Below are 18,832 nucleotides of genomic sequence, written 5' to 3'. Positions count from 1 at the left end.
CTTCTTTTGGGACCCCTATAATTCGAATGTTGGTGCATTTAATGTTGTCCCAGAGGTCTCTGAGACTGTCCTCAGTTCTTTTCATTCTTTTTTCTTCATTCTGACCTGTGGTAGTCATTTCCACTATTTTATCTTCCAGGCCACTTATCCATTCTTCTGCCTCAGTTATTCTGCCATTGATTCCTTCTAGAGAATTTTTGATTTCATTTATTGTGTAGTTTATCATAGTTTGTTTGCTCTTTAGTTCTTCTAGTTCTTTGTTAAATGTGTCTTTTATTTTCTCCATTTTATTTCCAAGAATTTGGATCATCTTTACTCTCATTTCTCTGAATTCTTTTTCAGGTAAACTGCCTATTTCCTCTTTATTTGTTTGGTCTAGTGGGTTTTTACTTTGCTCCTTCATCTGCTGCGTATTTCTCTGTCTTCTCATTTTGCTTAACTTACTGTGTTTGGGGTCTCCTTTTCACAGCTTGCAGGTTTGTAGTTCCCATTGTTTTTAGTGTCTGCTCCCAGTGGGTAAGGTTTATTCAGTGGCTTGTGTAGGCTTCCTTGTGGAGGGGACTAGTGCCTGTGTTCTGATGGATGAGGCTGGATCTTGTCTTTCTGGTGGGCAGGACTGCATCCGGTGTGTGTTTTGAGGTGTCTCTGAGATTATTATGCTTTTAGGCAGCCTCTCTGCTAATGGATGGGGGTGTGTTTCTGTCTTGCTAGTTGTTTGGCATGGGGTGTCCAGCCCTGAAGCTTGCTGGTCATTGAGTGGAGCTTGGTCTTAGCATTGAGATGGAGATCTCTGGGACAGCTCTCGCCAATTGATATTAAAAGGGTTCAGGAGGTCCCTGGTGGTCCACTGTCCTCAACTCAGCTCTCCCACTTCAGAGGCTCAGGCCTGACACTCGGCCAGAGCACCAAGAGCCTGTCAGTCACATGGCTCAGAAGAAAATGGAGAAGAAAAAGAGAGAATGAAAAAAATAAAATAAAATAGTTATTAAAATAAAAAATAAAAATAATATTATTAAAATAAAAAAATAAGAACGTGATTTTAAAAAAAAAGAAGAGAGCAGCCAATCCAATCCAATAAACAAATCCACCAATGATAACAAGTGCTAGAAACTATACTAAGAAAAACATAAATATCAGAAACTAGTCTGTCTCAGACAGCAAACCCCAATTCTCCAGTCACTCCCAAAATCCACTGCCTCAATTTGGGGATGATTCGTTGTCTCTTCAGGTGTTCCAGAGATGCAGGCTACATCAAGTTGGTTGTGGAGACTTAACCCACCACTCCTGAGGCTGCCTGGAGAAATTTCCCTTTCTCTTCTTTTTTCGGACAGTTCCTGGGGTTCAGCTTTGGATCTGGCCCCACCTCTGCATATGGGTCACCTTCTACCATCTGTTCTTCACCTAGATAAGATGGGGTTCAAGGAGTGGCTGATTAGGGGGCTCTGGCTCACTCAGGTGAGGGGGAGGGAGGAGTACGGAATGTGGGGTGAGCCTGCGGTGGCAGAGGCCGGCATGACGTTGCAACAGCCTGAGGCGCACCGTGAGTCCTCCTGAGGAAGTTGTCTCTGGATCACGGGACCCAGGCAGTGGCAGGCTGCACAGGCTCCCAGGAAGGGAGGTGTGGATAGTGACCTGTGCTTGCACACAGGCTTCTTGGTGGCTGCAGCAGCAGCCTTAGCGTTTCATGCCCGTCTCTGGTGTCCGCGCTGATAACTGCGGCTCATGCCTGTCTCTGAAGCTCGTTTACGTGGTGTTCTGAATATCCTCTCCTCATGCACCCTGAAACAAAGGTCTCTTGAGTCTTTGGCAGTTCCTGACTTTTTCCTGGATTCCCTCTCGGTTAGCTTTGGCACACTAGCCCACTTCAGACTGTGTTCACGCAGCCAACCGCAGTACTCTCCCTGAGATCTGAACTCCAAATCCAAGCCTCAGCTCCCAGCCCCCATCTGCCCTGGAGGGTGAGCAGACAAGCCTCTCAGGCTGGTGAGTGCTGGTTGGCACTGATCCTCTGTGCGGGAACCTCTCCACTATGCATTCTGCATCCCTGTTGCTGTGCTCTCCTCCATAGCTCCAAAGCTTCCCCACCCCCACCCCCCGTTTCCACCAGTGAAAGGGCTTCTTAGTGTGTGGAAACTTTTCCTCCTTCACAGCTCCCTCTCTGAGGTGCAGGTCCCACCCTTATTCTTTTGCCTCTGTTTTTTCTTTTTTCTTTTGCCCTACCCAGGTACATGGGGAGTTACTTGCCTTTTGGGAAATCTGAGGTCTTCTGCCAGCATGCAGTAAGTGTTCTGTAAGAGTTGTTCCACATGTAGATGTATTTTTGATGTATTTGTGGGGAGGAAGGTGATCTCCATGTCTTACTCCTCCACCATCTTGAAGGTCCTCCAAATTATATGTTCTTTATGAAATAAACCAACCTTCCAAAACAATACTCCATCTTCTGGATTTTAAATGTCTTTTCCATTCTGGTAAATGCTGACACATGATCTCATGTTTTAATAAATTTATTTATGTGTGTGTGCATATGTAAGAGATTATAAGTTTCTTGAAAAGAAGACTTTCATTTTATTCCTCTTTTTGTTTCATAGTATAATATTCCCCAACTAATAATAATATTGGCTCAATAAATATTTTGAATAAAAAAGTGCAATGGTATTTTACAGAACCTTTAAAGAAGACTGCTGTAAATGCATACGTGCACATACTTATCTGGGATCTAGTTATCTCTAAGATACTTGAATATATTGAATTACAGAAATACAGTTTGTGTGTGGCTTTATTTTGTCCCATGCACACATCTATGTATGAATTGATATTTATTTGGCATTATATTATGGATACACAAGAAAAATTATATGTCAAACCTCTAGTTTTTTTTATTTAAAGAATTTTTGTTACCAAAATTATAACCTGGTGGTATTTGATGGTGTTGAATGATAAAAAAGTTCAATTGTAGGTCATTTACTAAAAAACTAAGTAAAATTAAGCTAATTAGATACTATTACTGATCTCTTTAGACTAGTTTGTTCTTACCACAGCATCTTCTTTAGTCCAAAAGGTTACTAAATTTAGATTGATAACAGAGACAAAAATAAATAAAAAATGACAATGAAATTACATTATAAATGGTAAAGTTCTCTTTGAATTTAGAACACTGTTGTTATTTTCAGCCATTCTAGAAGACATGTTGTTAGGACAGCAGACCAAATAAAATTTTCTATTATCATGTCCTATACTCTGACAATTTTTGCTTGACTTTTTCACATGTATTTACTGACCCATTAATTTTCATATTGTCTAGATTATCTGGATCCCTTATAATTCTAAAATAGTAACAAGTAATATATTGGCATTGTTAGTAGTACTTAACACTAAATAGATATTTAGAACAGCACCTGCATAATTTCTCTTTGTCTCATTATTTTTTATTCTCCTCACAATGATGCATTTTTAATTTGTTTTTATAATCTACCATATATCTCTCTTTGGTATTGCTATGAGAAAAGGACATTAAATATATTCCCTTAATCATTAAGATAAAATGGAATTTTAAGAGGTAGAATTATATGAAGCTGTAACCTATAAACATGACATGGGACTTTTCATTTCCCAGTTCTTAATGTAAATTGAATTTAAAATTATAATAGCTTATAAAATCTATAGTTTCCCCTCCTGTATAATTGACTATGTAAAAACTCAGAGAATAGAGCTATTCAATATACTGTCATAATATTAAAACAAGACTCAGATACACTAAATACAAGTCTGAACACTTGTGTTAACACTGCTTTGTTGGATTAGCTGGAATAAGAAATAGTCTCTTTGTCTCTTATTTAGTATTCTATAAATCAGTCTAGTATCCTGTTGCTATACTATACAATCAATCAGAAATAGAAATGAAAACTTGGTAAAATAGCAGTTATGCAGAGCATTATAGCACAGATAAAAGATGAAAGGAAAAGACTTGAATCAAAATAGCTGAATAGGAGGATGTAGAACTTACCACCCCCCTATGAACACATTAAAAATACATCCACCTGTGGAACAATGCTCACTGAAAATTAACTGGATACTAGCAGACAGACTCCTGTACAACCAAGGCTGTAAGAGAGATCCACACAGAATTGGGTAGGAAGGGAAGAGACTCAGATCTGTGCCCCAGGAAGGGAATCAGAGGAAACGAGAGAATGTATGGGTGGAAACCCTTCCTGGGGAGTGAGTGGTTCAGGCTACATCTTGGGCACCCAGCCCTGGGATCCATCAAGGAGAAGATGAGCTCCCTTGACTGGTTGGAGGGCTGATGGGACTAATAGGAGAGCTGTGGAAAATCTAGATTCCTCTCATGAGGAGTGCAGAATGCTTGCTTACACCCAAAGCAGGGCAGAGAAAGTGGCTTGAAACAACATGGGTTTACTGCGACCACCCTAGTATCTGACCCAGCCTGAACCCAGTGAATGATCCTGCACTGCTTGCCTCATGTCACAGATCCATAATGAGGCAAGTGCTGCCACAACCTAGGAAAAATCTCACCCATTAGGTGCTGAGACAGCTCAAAACCTAAGCAGCATCTGAGGAGGTAGAAGGCAACCATTACTGGTGATTGATTGTACAGGCAGCATATCAGAAGCAGTCTGGATCACTGATGGCAGCTAGATCACCGCAGCCCACCCTCAGACCCTTGCAAAATACCCACAACAGCCACTCTTGCTCCAGTACTGCTCCCCTCTGGGACAAGAGTGCCAATACTGGGAAGGGGAAGAGCACACACTTAAGAGAACTGAGCCAGCTCTGATCCAACCCTCAGAGCTTCTGCTTCTGAAACTTGGAACTGAACATGCCCCAAATAGGGCAGTGACAGCCACTGAGCAAAAGGGAACCCCAGCTCACACCTGGCTCTGTCCTAGCCCCTCCATCTCCAGCTCCACACCCAACAAAGATGATAGCTGCCAGCACACACTAAAGAAATATGTAACTAGTGTTCACACCAAATATAACTCTCCCAGCAGCTACTGAGCTCATGCAGACTGTATAGGGGTGCTCTCACAGAAGGACACCCCTTCAAGAATGCACTGGGTAACCATTTCACCTAATTTCATATAGACAGAGAAAGATAAAGAAAATGAGAAGACAGAAGAATTGTCTCAATTGAAAGAGCAAGAGAAAACTACTGAAAAAGCAGCTATTTAACAGTAATGAATAATTACCAGTTAAGAATTCAAAGCATTAGTAATAAGAATAATAACTGAATTAGGGAAAATAATAGATGAATACAGTGAGAATTTTAACCAGAAACTAGAAAATATAAAAAAGAACCAGTCAGAACTGAAGAATACAATAACTGAAATGAAAAACACACTAGAAGGAATGAACAGCAGATTAGGTGATACAAAAGAACACATCAGTGATCTGGAAGATAGAGTAATGGAAATTAACTAATCAGCACAGCAAAAATAAAGAAATAAATTTAAAAATGAGAACAGTTTTAAAGGATTGTTGGGATAACATCAAACATACCAACATTAGCATTATAGGGATCCCAAAAGAAGATAGAGAGAAGGATATCCAAAATGTATTTGATAAAATTATGGTTGTAAACTTCCCAAACCTGAAGAAGGAAACATATCAAGGTACAGTAAACACAAATGGGACCAAACAAGAGGAACCCAAACAGACCCACACAAAGACATATCATAATTAAAATGGCAAAGGTTAAATATAAAGAGAGAATTTTAAAGGCAGCAAGAGAAAAAAAAAAATATGAGTCATATGCAAAGAATCCTATAAGACTGTCAGCTGATTTTTCTACAGAAACTTTGCAGGCCAGAAGTCAATGGCACAATATTTAAAAAGCTAAAAAGGAAAAACCTGAAAACTATGATACTCTACTTTGCAATATTATCATTTAGAATTGAAGAAGAGAGAAAGAACTTCTCAGACAAAAACTAAAAGCATTCATCAGTACTAAACCTACTCTAAAAGGAATGTTAAATGGTTTTCAATAAGTGGCTAAGAAAAGGCTATGGCAAGAAAGTATTTATAGGAAAGGAAAAATCAACTAGTAAACAAATATATATAAAGACAACTATATATAAAGGCTGTGCATCACCCACTTAAACTATGTATAAAGGCTGTGCATCACCCACCCAGTTTGTACTAGGCTGTCCTAGTACAAAGATTAAGAGACAAAAAATTGTAAAATTAGATAAAACTACAATAATAAGTAAAGGGATAAACCTGAAGATGCAAAATATGACATCAAAAACACAAAATGTCAGGGAGGGGAGTAAAAAAGTAGATATTTTAGAATGTGTTTGAACTTAAAGGACTACCTGTTTAAAACAAATAGATATAGTTATAAGTCAACATATATAAACTCCGTGATAACCAAAATCAAAAACCTACCATAGATACACAGAACAGGAAAGAGAAGAACACTAGCATATCATTAAAGAAAAGCATCAACCCACAAGAGAAGAAACTAAAAGAAGAAAAAAAGAATAGGGAAGAACTACAAAAAATAAGTAATAAAATGGCAATAGGTACATACATTAATAATCACTTTAAATGTCAATGGACTAAATTCTCTGATCAAAAGATATAGGGTGGTGCATTGGTTTAAAAAACAAGACCATCTATGTGCTGCTTACAAGAGACTCAATTCAGAACTAAAGACACATGCAGACTGAAAGTGAGGGGATGCAAAAAGTTATTTCATGCAAACGTAAATGACAAGAAACCAGGTGTAGTAATACTCATATCAGACAAAATGAAGTCTATAGCAAAACACAAAGAAGGGCATTATAATTTTGTTATATTTTAAAATTTTTTCTCAGAGTACAGTTGCTTTACAATGTTGTGTTACTTTCTACCATACAGCAAAGTGAATCAGCTATACATATACATATATCCCCTCTTTTTTGGATTTCCTTCCCATTTAGGTCAGCACAGAGCATTGAGTAGATTTCCCTGTGCTATACAGTATGTTCTCATTATTTATCTATTTTATACATAGTATCAATAGTGTATATATGTCAATCTCAATCTCCCAATATATCCCACATCCCCTTTCCCCCTTGGTATTCATACATTTGTTCTCTGCATCTGTGTCTCTATTTCTGCTTTGTAAATAAGATCGTCTATACCAATTTTTTCAGATTCAACATATATGTGTTAATATATGATACTTGTTTTTCTCTTTCTGACTTACTTCACTCTGTGTGACAGTCTCTAAGTCCATCCACGTCTCTACAAATGACCCAATTTTGTTCCTTTTTATGGCTGAGTAATATTTCACTGTATATATGTAGCACCTCTTCTTTATCCATTCCTCTGTTGATGGGCATTTAGTTTGTTTCCATGTCCTGCCTATTGTAAACAGTGCTTCAGTGAACATTGGGGTGCATGTGTCTTTTTGAATTATGGTTGTCTCAGGGTATATGCCCAGTAGTGGGATTGCTGGGACACATGGTAGTTCTATTTTTAGTTTTTTTAAGGAACCTCCATCTTGTTCTCCATAGTGGCTGTATCATTTTACATTCCCAACAGTGTAAGAGGGTTCCCTTTTCTCCATACCGTCTCCAGCATTTATTGTTTGTAGATTTTGTGATGATGGCCATTCTGACTGGTGTGAAGTAATATCTCATTGTGGTTTTGATTTGCATTTCTCTAATAATTAGTTATGTTGAGCATTTTTTCATGTGTTTGTCGGCCATCTGTATGTCTTCTTTATATTATGATAAAGGGATCAATACAAGAAGAGAATATTACACTCCTTAACATAAATGAACCCAATACAGGAACAAGTATATCTATAAAGCAGATATTAACAAACATAAAAGGGAGAAATTGACAATAATATGGTCATAATAGGGGACATTACCACCCGTTTTTATTGATGGGCAGATCATCTAGACAGAAAATCAATAAGGCAACTGTGGTCTTAAATGGCACAACAGACAAGTTGGACTAATTAGATACCTACAGGACATTCCATCAAAAAACAGCAGAATACGCATTCTTTTCCATTGAAAATGGATGTTCTCCAGTACAGATCACATGCTAGGCCACAACACAAGTCTCAACAAGTTTAAGAGGATAGAAATTACATCAAACATTTTTTCCAACCACAACCGTATACAACTAGAAATCAATTACAGGAAGAAAATCTGGGAAAAGCACAAACACGTGGAGACCAAATAACATGCTACTAAAAAAACTAGTGTGCCAATGAAGAAATCAAAGGGGAAATCAGGAAACAACTTGACAAAACACAACTTTCCAAAATCCATGGGACACAGCAAAAGCAGTTCTAAGAGGAAAGTTTATAGTGAGAAAGGCCTACCTCAAGAAAAAGAAAAATCTCAAATTGAAAACCTAACTTATCATTTACAGGAATTTGAAAAAGAAGAACAAACAAAGCTCAAAGTCAGCAGACAGAAGGAAATAAAGATCAGAGAGAAAATAAATGAAATGGAGGCCAAAATAAACAATATAAAGATCAAGGAAACCATGTATTGTTCCTTTGAAAAGATAAAGAAAATTGATAAACCTTTAGTCATGCTCATCAAGAAGAAAAGAGAGAGGACCCAAATCAACAAAAGAAGAAATGAAAGAGGAGAAATAACAACCAGTACCACAGAGATACATAAAAATCAGAAGAGAATACTATGAACAGTTGCATGCCAAAAACTGGACAACCTAGATGACATGGACAAATTTCTGGAAACATACAACCTACCAAGACTGAATCAGGAAGAAACAGACAATCTGAACAGACTAAACACTAGTAGTGAAATTGTATTTGTAATTAAAAGCCTCCATGCAGGGCTTCCCTGGTGGCGCAGTGGTTAAGAATCCACCTGCCAATGCAGGGGACATGGGTTCGAGCCCTGGTCCGGGAAGATCCCACATGCCATGGAGCAACTAAGCCCGTGCACCACAGCTACTTAGCCTGCGCTCTAAAGCCCGTGAGCCACAACTACTGAGCCCACGTGCTGCAACTACTAAGCCTGCGTGCCACAACTACTGAGTCCACGTGCCACAACTACTGAGCCCGTGCACCTAGAGCCCGTGCTCCGCAACAAGAGAAGCCACCGCAATGAGAAGCCCGCGCACCGCAACAAAGACCCAACACAGCCAAAAATAAATAAATAAAATAAATAAATTAAAAAAAAAAAAAAAAAACCTCCATGCAAACAGCTTCACAAGGGAATTCTACCAAACATATAAAGAAGAGCTAATAACTATCCTTCTCAAATTATTCCAAAAAATTGAAAAGAATGAAACCATCCCAAATTAGTTCTACTCGGCTCTCGACCACAATTACCCTGATACCAAAACCAAGGACACTACCAGAAAAAAAAAAAAAAAAGAAAAGAAAATTACAGGCCAATATCTTTGATGGAAATACATGCAAAAAATCCTCAACAAAATATTAACAAATCAAATTCAACAATATATTAAAAAAATAATACACCATGATCAGTGGGTTTTATTTGAGGTATGAAAGGATGGTTCAATATTCACAAATCTATCAATATGATAAAGCACATTAACAAAAGGAAGGATAAAAATCACATGATCAACTCAATAGATACAGAAAAAGCTTTTGACAAAATTCAACATTCCCTCATGACAGAAACTCTCATCAAAGTGGGTATAGGGGTGACATATCTCAAAATAATAAAGGTTATTATGACAAACCAACAGCTAACATCATACTCAGCAGTGACAAGCTGAAAGCTTTTCCTTTAAAATCTTAAACAAGCAAGGATGCCCACTCTTGCCATTTCTATTTAAAATAGTATTGGAAATACTAGCACAGCAATCAGACAAGAAAAGGAAATAAAAGGCATGCAAATCAGAAGGGAAATATGAAAACTCTTACTATTTGCAGGTGACATGATACTATACATAAAAAACCTAAAGTCTCCACCTAAAATCTATTAGAACTAATAAATGAATTCAGTAAAGTTGGAGGATACAAGATTAATATACAGAAATCTTTTGCTTTTCTATTCACTAATAATGAACTATCAGAAAGAGATATTAAAGTAACTCTCCCATTTATAACCACATCAAAAAGAATAAACTACCTAATAATAAACTTAACCAAGGAGAAGAAAGATCTAAACTCTGAAAATTGTAAAACATTGATGAGGGAATTTGAAAATAATACAAAGATATGGAAAAATATCCTGTGTTCTTGGATTGGAAGAATTAATACTGTTAAAATATCTATGCTACCCAAAGCAATCTAAAGATTTAATGCAATACCTTTCAAAATACCTATGGCATTCTTCAAAAAATTAGAACAAATAATTCTAATATTTATATGGAACCACACTAGACCCCGAATTGCCAAAGAAATCTTGAGAATAAAGAACAAAGTTGGAGGTATTATGCTCCCTGATTTTACATGGAACTATAAAGCTACAATAATCAAAACAGAAATCAAAACCATCGACACAACAAAAAGACAACTTAATAGGAGAAAATATTTGTGAATGATATGACCCATAAGGGGTTAATATCCAAAATATATAAACAGCTCATACAACTCAATATCAAAAAAAAGAAAGTCCAGTTAAAATATGGGCATAAGACCTAAATAGACGTTTTTCTGGAGAAGTTATACAGATGGCCAACAGGCATGTGAAAAAATGTTCAACATCACTAATTATCAGAGAAATACAAATCAAAAGCACAGTGAGATTCCCTTCACACCTGTCAAAATGGTTATCATTAAAATGTCTACAAATAATAGATGTTGGTGAGGATGTGGAGAAAAGGGAACCCTAGTCCAGTGTTGGTGGGGTTGTAAATTGGTGTAGCCACTAAGGAAAACAGTATGGAGTTTCCTCAAAAACAACAAAAAAAATAGAACTACCACACGATCCAGCAATTTCTCTCCTGGGTATATATCTAGAAAAAAAAAAGAAAATACTAATTCAAAAAGATATTTGTACCCCAATGTTCATAGCAGCATTATTTATAATACCCAAGGTATGGAAGCAACCTAAGTGCCCATCAACCTAGATTAGATGAATGGATAAACAAGATGTGATACACACACACACAATGGACTATTACTCAGCCATAAAAAATTAAAATTCTGCCATTTGCAACATGGATGAACCTAGAAATCATTATTATAGTGAAATAAGTCAGAAAAAGACAAATACTGTATTATCACTTACATGTGGAGTGTAAAAAAAAAAATGAATGAATGTATATAACAAAACAAAGAAACTCAGATATAGAGAACAAGCTAGTGGCTACCAGTGGGGAGAAAGAAAGGGGGAAGGGTGAAATAGGAGTATGGGATTGAGAGACATAAACTACTATGTATAAAATTAAGAAACAACAAGGTTATGTATTGTGCAGCACAGGGATATATAGCCATTATTTTGTAATAACTTTAAATGGAGTATAACCTATAAAAATATTGAATCACTATGTTGTATACCTAAAACTAATATAATATTGTAAATCAACTACTTCAATTAAACATTTTTTTAATTTTAAAAATGAAAGGAAAAGGACAAACAAAAACAAACAAAAAAGAAATGTATATACATACATGTACACATATATTCATTCTAAAAATCAATATGAAAAATATAGAGACTGAAACTGAAATATAACAGACAAAAACCTTGGACACTTCTTCATGGAGGATAAATTGATAAACAGTAATTTAATAAAAAGACTGTCTGAAAAATAATCTGAAATGTGGAAATAAGCCAAAGACATTGTGAAGTGCAATACGGTGTTTGCAACTTTGATAGGTTTACATATTTTATAAGTCAATAGAATCAGAGTTAAGTTTTAAATTTTTAACAAGCAAACAAAATTCAAATATTTTCTGCCACTTGGAAATATAATCTAAATTATTATTGTTTATTGTCTCAATATGCATTTATTGAATTATCTCTAAATATCCAGCTCTTTACTGGATAAATAAAAGGCATGCAAATCAGAAGGGAAATATGAAAACTCTCACTATTTGCAGGTGACATGATACTATACATAAAAAACCTAAAGTCTCCACCTAAAATCTATTAGAACTAATAAATGAATTCAGTAAAGTTGGAGGATACAAGATTAATATACAGAAATCTTTTGCTTTTCTATTCACTAATAATGAACTATCAGAAAGAGATATTAAAGTAACTCTCCCATTTATAACCACCTCAAAAAGAATAAACTACCTAATAATAAACTTAACCAAGGAGAAGAAAGATCTAAACTCTGAAAACTGTAAAACATTGATTTTGAACATTTGAACATTTGAACTGGTTTTAACATCTCCCTTATTAATACATTATTTAAATAAAATTTTTGATACACGTTCATTTTATGTCTTCAGTTTTGTATATCCTATTTAGTTACCATAATGGACTTATCTGATGGGGTTAAGTAATATTTGTTGCTTAAAAAGAGCACCTCATAGGCCACTTAAGTTCAGAGACATCATTTCTTTCTTGGCTTCCAGAAGTAAATCCAAGAAGCAATGGAATTTTGCTCTACCTATCTCCTTGTTTCCCTCTACCATCCTTACTCCTATTGATTTTCTCTTTTGTTGTTTGCTGCTAGTTCACGCACGCCAGTAACTTATTTCCCAATGTTGGTGTGATTCAGATTTTGGTTTTTAGTCTGATAATTTGGAGATTTTTGTTATATGAATGATGAAGATCTGTACCCTACCAAGTGAGAGGTGATAGAACATCTACTTTTTAGTCTTTTTGTTTGTTTCTTTGTATATTTGTGAACAGAAATCAATTAAGAAAACATTTTGTGCTCAATTAGAATAGTTCTTTGGTATCTGGAATCTTGAGCTTTTGCATTTTTGTTTCTACTTTTGAAATCAACTGAAGTTGTAGAAATGAAGCTACAAGCATTTTAAGTTTCTGTTTGTCTCTGCTTACAACTCAGAAAATCTTTAACCTCAATGTAAAGTCTTTTCTATCTATGGAGAGTATCCATAAATTAAATTTTATATGTCTAAGTTAAAAGATTTCTATATGTTTATAGAAATAAATCAGTGGGTATATAAATTTAACGTTCCTCAAAGTAACAGAAAATAAAGTTAAACCTTTAATATTAAATTTGCTAGACTTGAAAGAAAAATATATTTTTATTAAGACCACTAGCTCAGAAATACTTTTAAATCAAGTTTACATAATTAAGGACAACTTTCCTGTCAAATAGTATAATAGTGTAAAATTGGAATTTAGCTTTCTCTTTGTTAAAATGCTGTATTGGTTACAGAGCTTTTAATTCAGGGGAAGTAAAAGGTAATACTTTATGTAACCCTTATGTATAATCTGTCCAGATAGCAAAGATTCTATATCTCACCAGAAGGATAATTTTATCTGCTTGTGTTGACCTTACCATTTCCTTAATTTTTTTGTAAAACAAAAGCACAGAACAAAGTGTCCTTGCTATCAAAAACTAAGTTTTCTAACATTTATGTTGTCTTCCTCTTTTTATTTTAAATGATTCTGACTCACTTTTATTACAATGAAGTGCTTTCATTTGCACTCATGATTCTTCATCAAGGGATCATATATTCTCTGACAACTCTCTTAATTCTGTTTTTCTGGAAATAACAGAGGAGATTACTAGTTATTCCTTTAGGACATTTCTGGTCTTCCACTTTTGATTGATTTTCTGCTGACTGGCTTATTTTACTTTCTGTAAGGCAGATTTATTTTCTAGATTATTTACAAGTAAAGATACAAAACAATGTATGTCTGCTAAAAAAGATAAGTCTAAAGATTATAGTACATTGTCCTAAATGACATCAACCAGCTTTGGATCTAAAAATCTAATTTTATCCTAACATTTTTTATTAGATTACCAGTGCAGCTCAAATGAACTTTGAACTGGTTTCAATAGTCTACTTTTTCCCTCATTAACTAATAAAAATAATAAAGTATTTGACATACATTCACTATGTAATTGTCCCTGTCATTTTTTTAACCTTTTAATATTTTATCATTAGAAAAATGCACATTAAAACTACAATGTCAAAGAACAAAAAATAGTAATGAACAAAAACAAAAACAAATTAAAAAAGCTGTCAACCTCAAATGTTGGCAAATGTGTTGAGACACTAAAACCCTCATACACAATTCATTGGAGGATAAATTGATAACTGCTTACGAAATGGTTTAGCAGTGTCTATTAAACAGTAATATATATAAATTTGTGACCTAGCAATTCCATGTATATGAATATATGTATGTATATATATGAATACATTAAATATTCTTATATCCAATATACATGCAAGCATATGTTCACTGAGAGAGATGTACTAGGATGTTTATGGTGACAGGATTTGCAATATCTGAAAAGTGGAAACCACCCAAGTATCCATCAAGAGTAGAATGGATACATTTTGTGTGCATTTAGAAAACGGACTTTATATAGTAATGAGAATGAATTAGCAACTACCTGCACTAATATGAATGAATTTCACAAACATGATGTTGAGAGAAGCCAGATATAAACAAATATAAACTCCGTAATTCCATTTGTATGTATTATAAAAGTAGATAGTATTAGAAGTCAGGATGATGGGGTAGGTTGCCTGGCGAACCTCTACTAAGGGGGCTTGGGAGTACTGATAAATTCTTTGGTGTGTTAAGTTCAGATGTAAAATTTTAAAAAATACAGCAAAGTATGTTGAAATCAACAGCCCACTCTATGGCAAAATCAGCAAGTGTTAGGTTGTAAGTACAGCAGTTTTCATCCCGTTGTATAGTTGGAAGATGTTATAGTTCTATAAGAAAATGCTTTAGGCAAAATATGACCTTTGGGTAACTATGAACCAACAACAGGTAATATCAGTAGAAGTGGTAGCCTCAAACAGAAGTATGGGTGAGAGAAAGAAAACTGTTTATAATTTGATTTAAATATTCCAATCAATATTCATTAAATTGTGGTTCCTTAAGGGCAAGTATTATATTTTTGTGCATTTTATTTCATTTCTGATATTTCTATGGAATGTTAGTCTTTTAAGCTATTCATTCTATTTATGATAACTCATAGGCTAGAATAACAACAATAATACAACAGCTAACATATATTGATTATGTAGCATGTGTCAAGTACACTGAAAATTCAATTTAAGTGGATTAGCTCATTTAAATTTTCAATAATTATTTGTGAATGTTTTTTGAGTGTTTGAATCTTGTAAAAACAAGTTTAGAGCTATCACAGGTAGATATGAAACATTGATTTCAGAGATGTCTTAAGGTCTGTCTTTCTGCTCTACAACCTTATTGGTTTCCTTGGTCAATGTTTCAAGACATCTATTACACCTCCAACCATGAAATAGGCCTTCCAAACAGGAAGAAAATAAGAGAGAAGGGAAAAATCTGAATGCTGTGCTCCTTACCTTTCTTTTTTCAAGAAAGCAAGAACTTTCCCAAAATACCTGCCAAGAAGCCTTTTCTTACTTCTTATTAGCCAGAATCAAATCACATGTTCATGCCTAGATATATGTATTAGCATAAGCAGTTTAGATCAATCACAAATCTTTACCTGGATTAGCAGAAGAATCTGGGGGCCTTGTAAGTAGGAAAAAGATGATTGAATTCAAAGCCTGCTGAGTGAGCAAAGGACATTTGATGCCCAGATTTCTTCCTGTGCAGATAACCATCTTATGGGAAACCTTTATAATGTACTTTTTGAACTATGTGAATATATTTGCCAAATCAAGTCTTCAAAATTAACACTGATAATAGGATAAAAAGAAATACAAAATCTCATGCTACCTATATAATGCAATGAGAAGAATACAGCATCATTGTGTGATGTTACTGCTAAAGATGCAAAATTTGTGTCTAACTGTGACAAGCCAGCCTGAGAAATATTCTACAGGTAGCCTGTAACCAGTAAAGCTGTCAAGATCATGAAAGACAAAAAACTGAGAAACTATTCCATATTTAAAGAAGACGCAAGGACATGAAAACTAAATACAAACGTGATTCTTGCCTGGATACTTTTGTTTTAAAGACATTATTGGGAAAATCTGTGAAGACGTATTGTATCAATATTAATTTCCTGGCTTTGTTGCTTACATTTTGATTATGCAGCAGAATGTCCTAGTACTTAAGAACTACACACTAAAATATATTTGAAAATGATATGGCTTTATGTTGGCAACTTACTTGAAAATGGTAGAAGAAAAAAGTGTTCTTTGTGATGTTTTTGCAAAATTTTTTTGTAAGTTGGATTTTCTTTCAAATAAAGAGTTAAAGAAAAGAAGAAAAAGGAACTCCAAGTCTACTCTTTGAATAGCTTTTGAATCCTGATTACCACTTGCCAGCACAGAAATTCTGAGTCAAAACCAAAACACAAACAAAACAATCCATAAATGAGAAAGAGAAAGAGAGAGATCCACAACTCATGAAACCCGTAGAATCTTGCAAAATAAATATGAAATAAGTAACTTCTATAGGCCAAAAACTTCACATCTCATGATATATGCTTGACTCCCATGAAAGTGTTATGGAAAATAAAACCACAGACTCCTAATTTTACAGATATATTTACTTTAAAATGAATAGCATAAGAAAACTGATAAACATGCTTACAAATCAGTGAATTGAAACTTTTCCTTTATTACATTTGCAGCTTTTCTTTTATATATAGGTACAACCTAGAATATCCTCAACAAATTGCCATGGGGTAAGCAAAGAAGAAAGAACCTCATGAAACTTTGGTAGAGTGAAGAAGATTTAGGGATGGTCAACAAGTGAGGAGAGGGTAGGATTTGCAGCCTAATTTAGCAAAATTTTAAAAAGCTATTTGAAAGGAGTTTGAACAGCACGATGTAAAGATTTCGGGTTTTGTCCAGTGAAACATTAACATCCAATCATTTCTCCTTCTAGCTACTGGTTTGCAGTGATGACTTATGGAAGGACTAATTTCTTCATCAGAGAGCAACTTCCACGTTGCTGATCTCACAGATAAAATGACAAAGCACATCAGGAAACCACAGATATGAAATAAATTTGAAAGTTGAAAGAAATGAGAAAATTAAAAGGGAAGGGATGATATATAATAAAAGCATGTGAAGGGGATTTTAAAATAGGTTGTGATTAAAATGTTCAAAGAGTAAAAGGAAGGAACAGAATAAGATAAAGTGAGCAGGAGTAACTTAACCAAGGTTATACAGTTTCAAAGATATAGATCTAAATTCAAATCCAGGTAATCATGACTCCACAACCTCCTCTTATTTTTTATTTTTATTTTTTAAACCATGTTACCTTGCCTCCTTATATTCTAATACTATAGGTAAAGCATAAGACTGAAAAATACATTTATTCAGTTCTCTGGCATTTCTAATTCTGACTCTCTTATGTAATGACTGAATAGACTTGGAAAGGTTACAGTCTTTCTAAGACTCGGACTCATAATTCATGTTACCAGACACATAGGGCAAAAAGGAAGATGAATAATATAGTGCATACAAAAGTATTCTATACTCTAAACCCAAAAATACAACAACAACAAAATAAAACTCAATTGTTTATGACAGATGCATTACTCAAATTTTAAAACTCTGGATGAAATGTAGATCTAAAAGCAATTCTTGAAAGACAAAAGATTTTTTCTTTTGGCAGTCAATTAGCATTTTCCTTGTATTGTAAAGAAAGTACACTTTGGAAATTCCTGGGTACAGGGTAGGGGTTGTTAGGGTATTGACTGGTAATTTAGTTGCTGTTGTTTGGTTGCTGTTATTTTGCATTTAAAAAGCAACTGAGTTTTAGACCTTGTGACCACATATCAAATATTTATACAGAGTATAAAATCTCTCATCCTCAATATTAAATTCTAAAATTTTCTTTGACAAAGCAGAAAAACTTTAAAAAATTCCTTTCAATGCAAAATCTGACTTGCCTAAACTCATTTGGTGGAAAACATAATTTGAAATATGACTATTTGAATTCTATCTTTATAATTAATATTTTAATTAATATTTTTGAACAGTTTAATATAAGTAGGAACTGCTCTCCAAGCCCATGCTGAGAATAGTATGCATTATCAGGTAAACTGTAGTATATTTCCAAGATCTGAAAACTTCTCACTTGGAAATATATACCCAAAGGGTTTCAATAAGAGATCTTGGGTCAATAAAAATCAAAATGTCAGTATCTTTAAAAGTCTACTGGAATTAAAGACACTCCCAATTGTTACATCACTATTCCAAATGAAGTATCTGATATGGAAATACTCTAATTCACTACCATATTTAAATGAAACAAAATATATCCTGTAGATGAATTCTTCTTTTATTTATTTTTTATTGAAATATACTCGGTTTACAATGTTGTATTAGTTTAAGGTATACAGCAAAGTGATTCAGTTTTATATACATATATATATTTCAGGTTCTTTTCCCTTATAAGTTATTACAAAATATTGAGTAGAGTTCCCTGTGCTATGTAGGAGGTCCTTGTTGGTTCTCTATTTTATATATAGTAGTGTGTATATGTTAATCCCAAACTCCTAAAGTAGATGAATTCTTAGAAGGGGACTGACTGAAAGACTGTTAGAAGTTATTGTGGGAATGTAAATTTTTTTTCTACATTTATAGGAAACTCTCTAACCTCCAGGAACAGTGGGTCATCATAAGTTTAAGCAGCAGAAGGGAGAGGAAGAGATGGATTGTATTTGGCTCATCCACTAGCATTAACCCCTACTTTAAGGGACATGGTAATTTGTCCTCTGTATTAAATACGAAATCAAACAGTTTCTACTTTGTAGACAGAATAGGTTAAAAGGCATGTCTAAAAGAGAAATGATAATGATT

Source organism: Eschrichtius robustus, chromosome 11 (assembly GCF_028021215.1).
Source record: "Eschrichtius robustus isolate mEscRob2 chromosome 11, mEscRob2.pri, whole genome shotgun sequence".
NCBI classification, from domain to species: Eukaryota; Metazoa; Chordata; class Mammalia; order Artiodactyla; family Eschrichtiidae; genus Eschrichtius; species Eschrichtius robustus.
Note: the sequence above shows the minus strand (reverse complement) of the source record.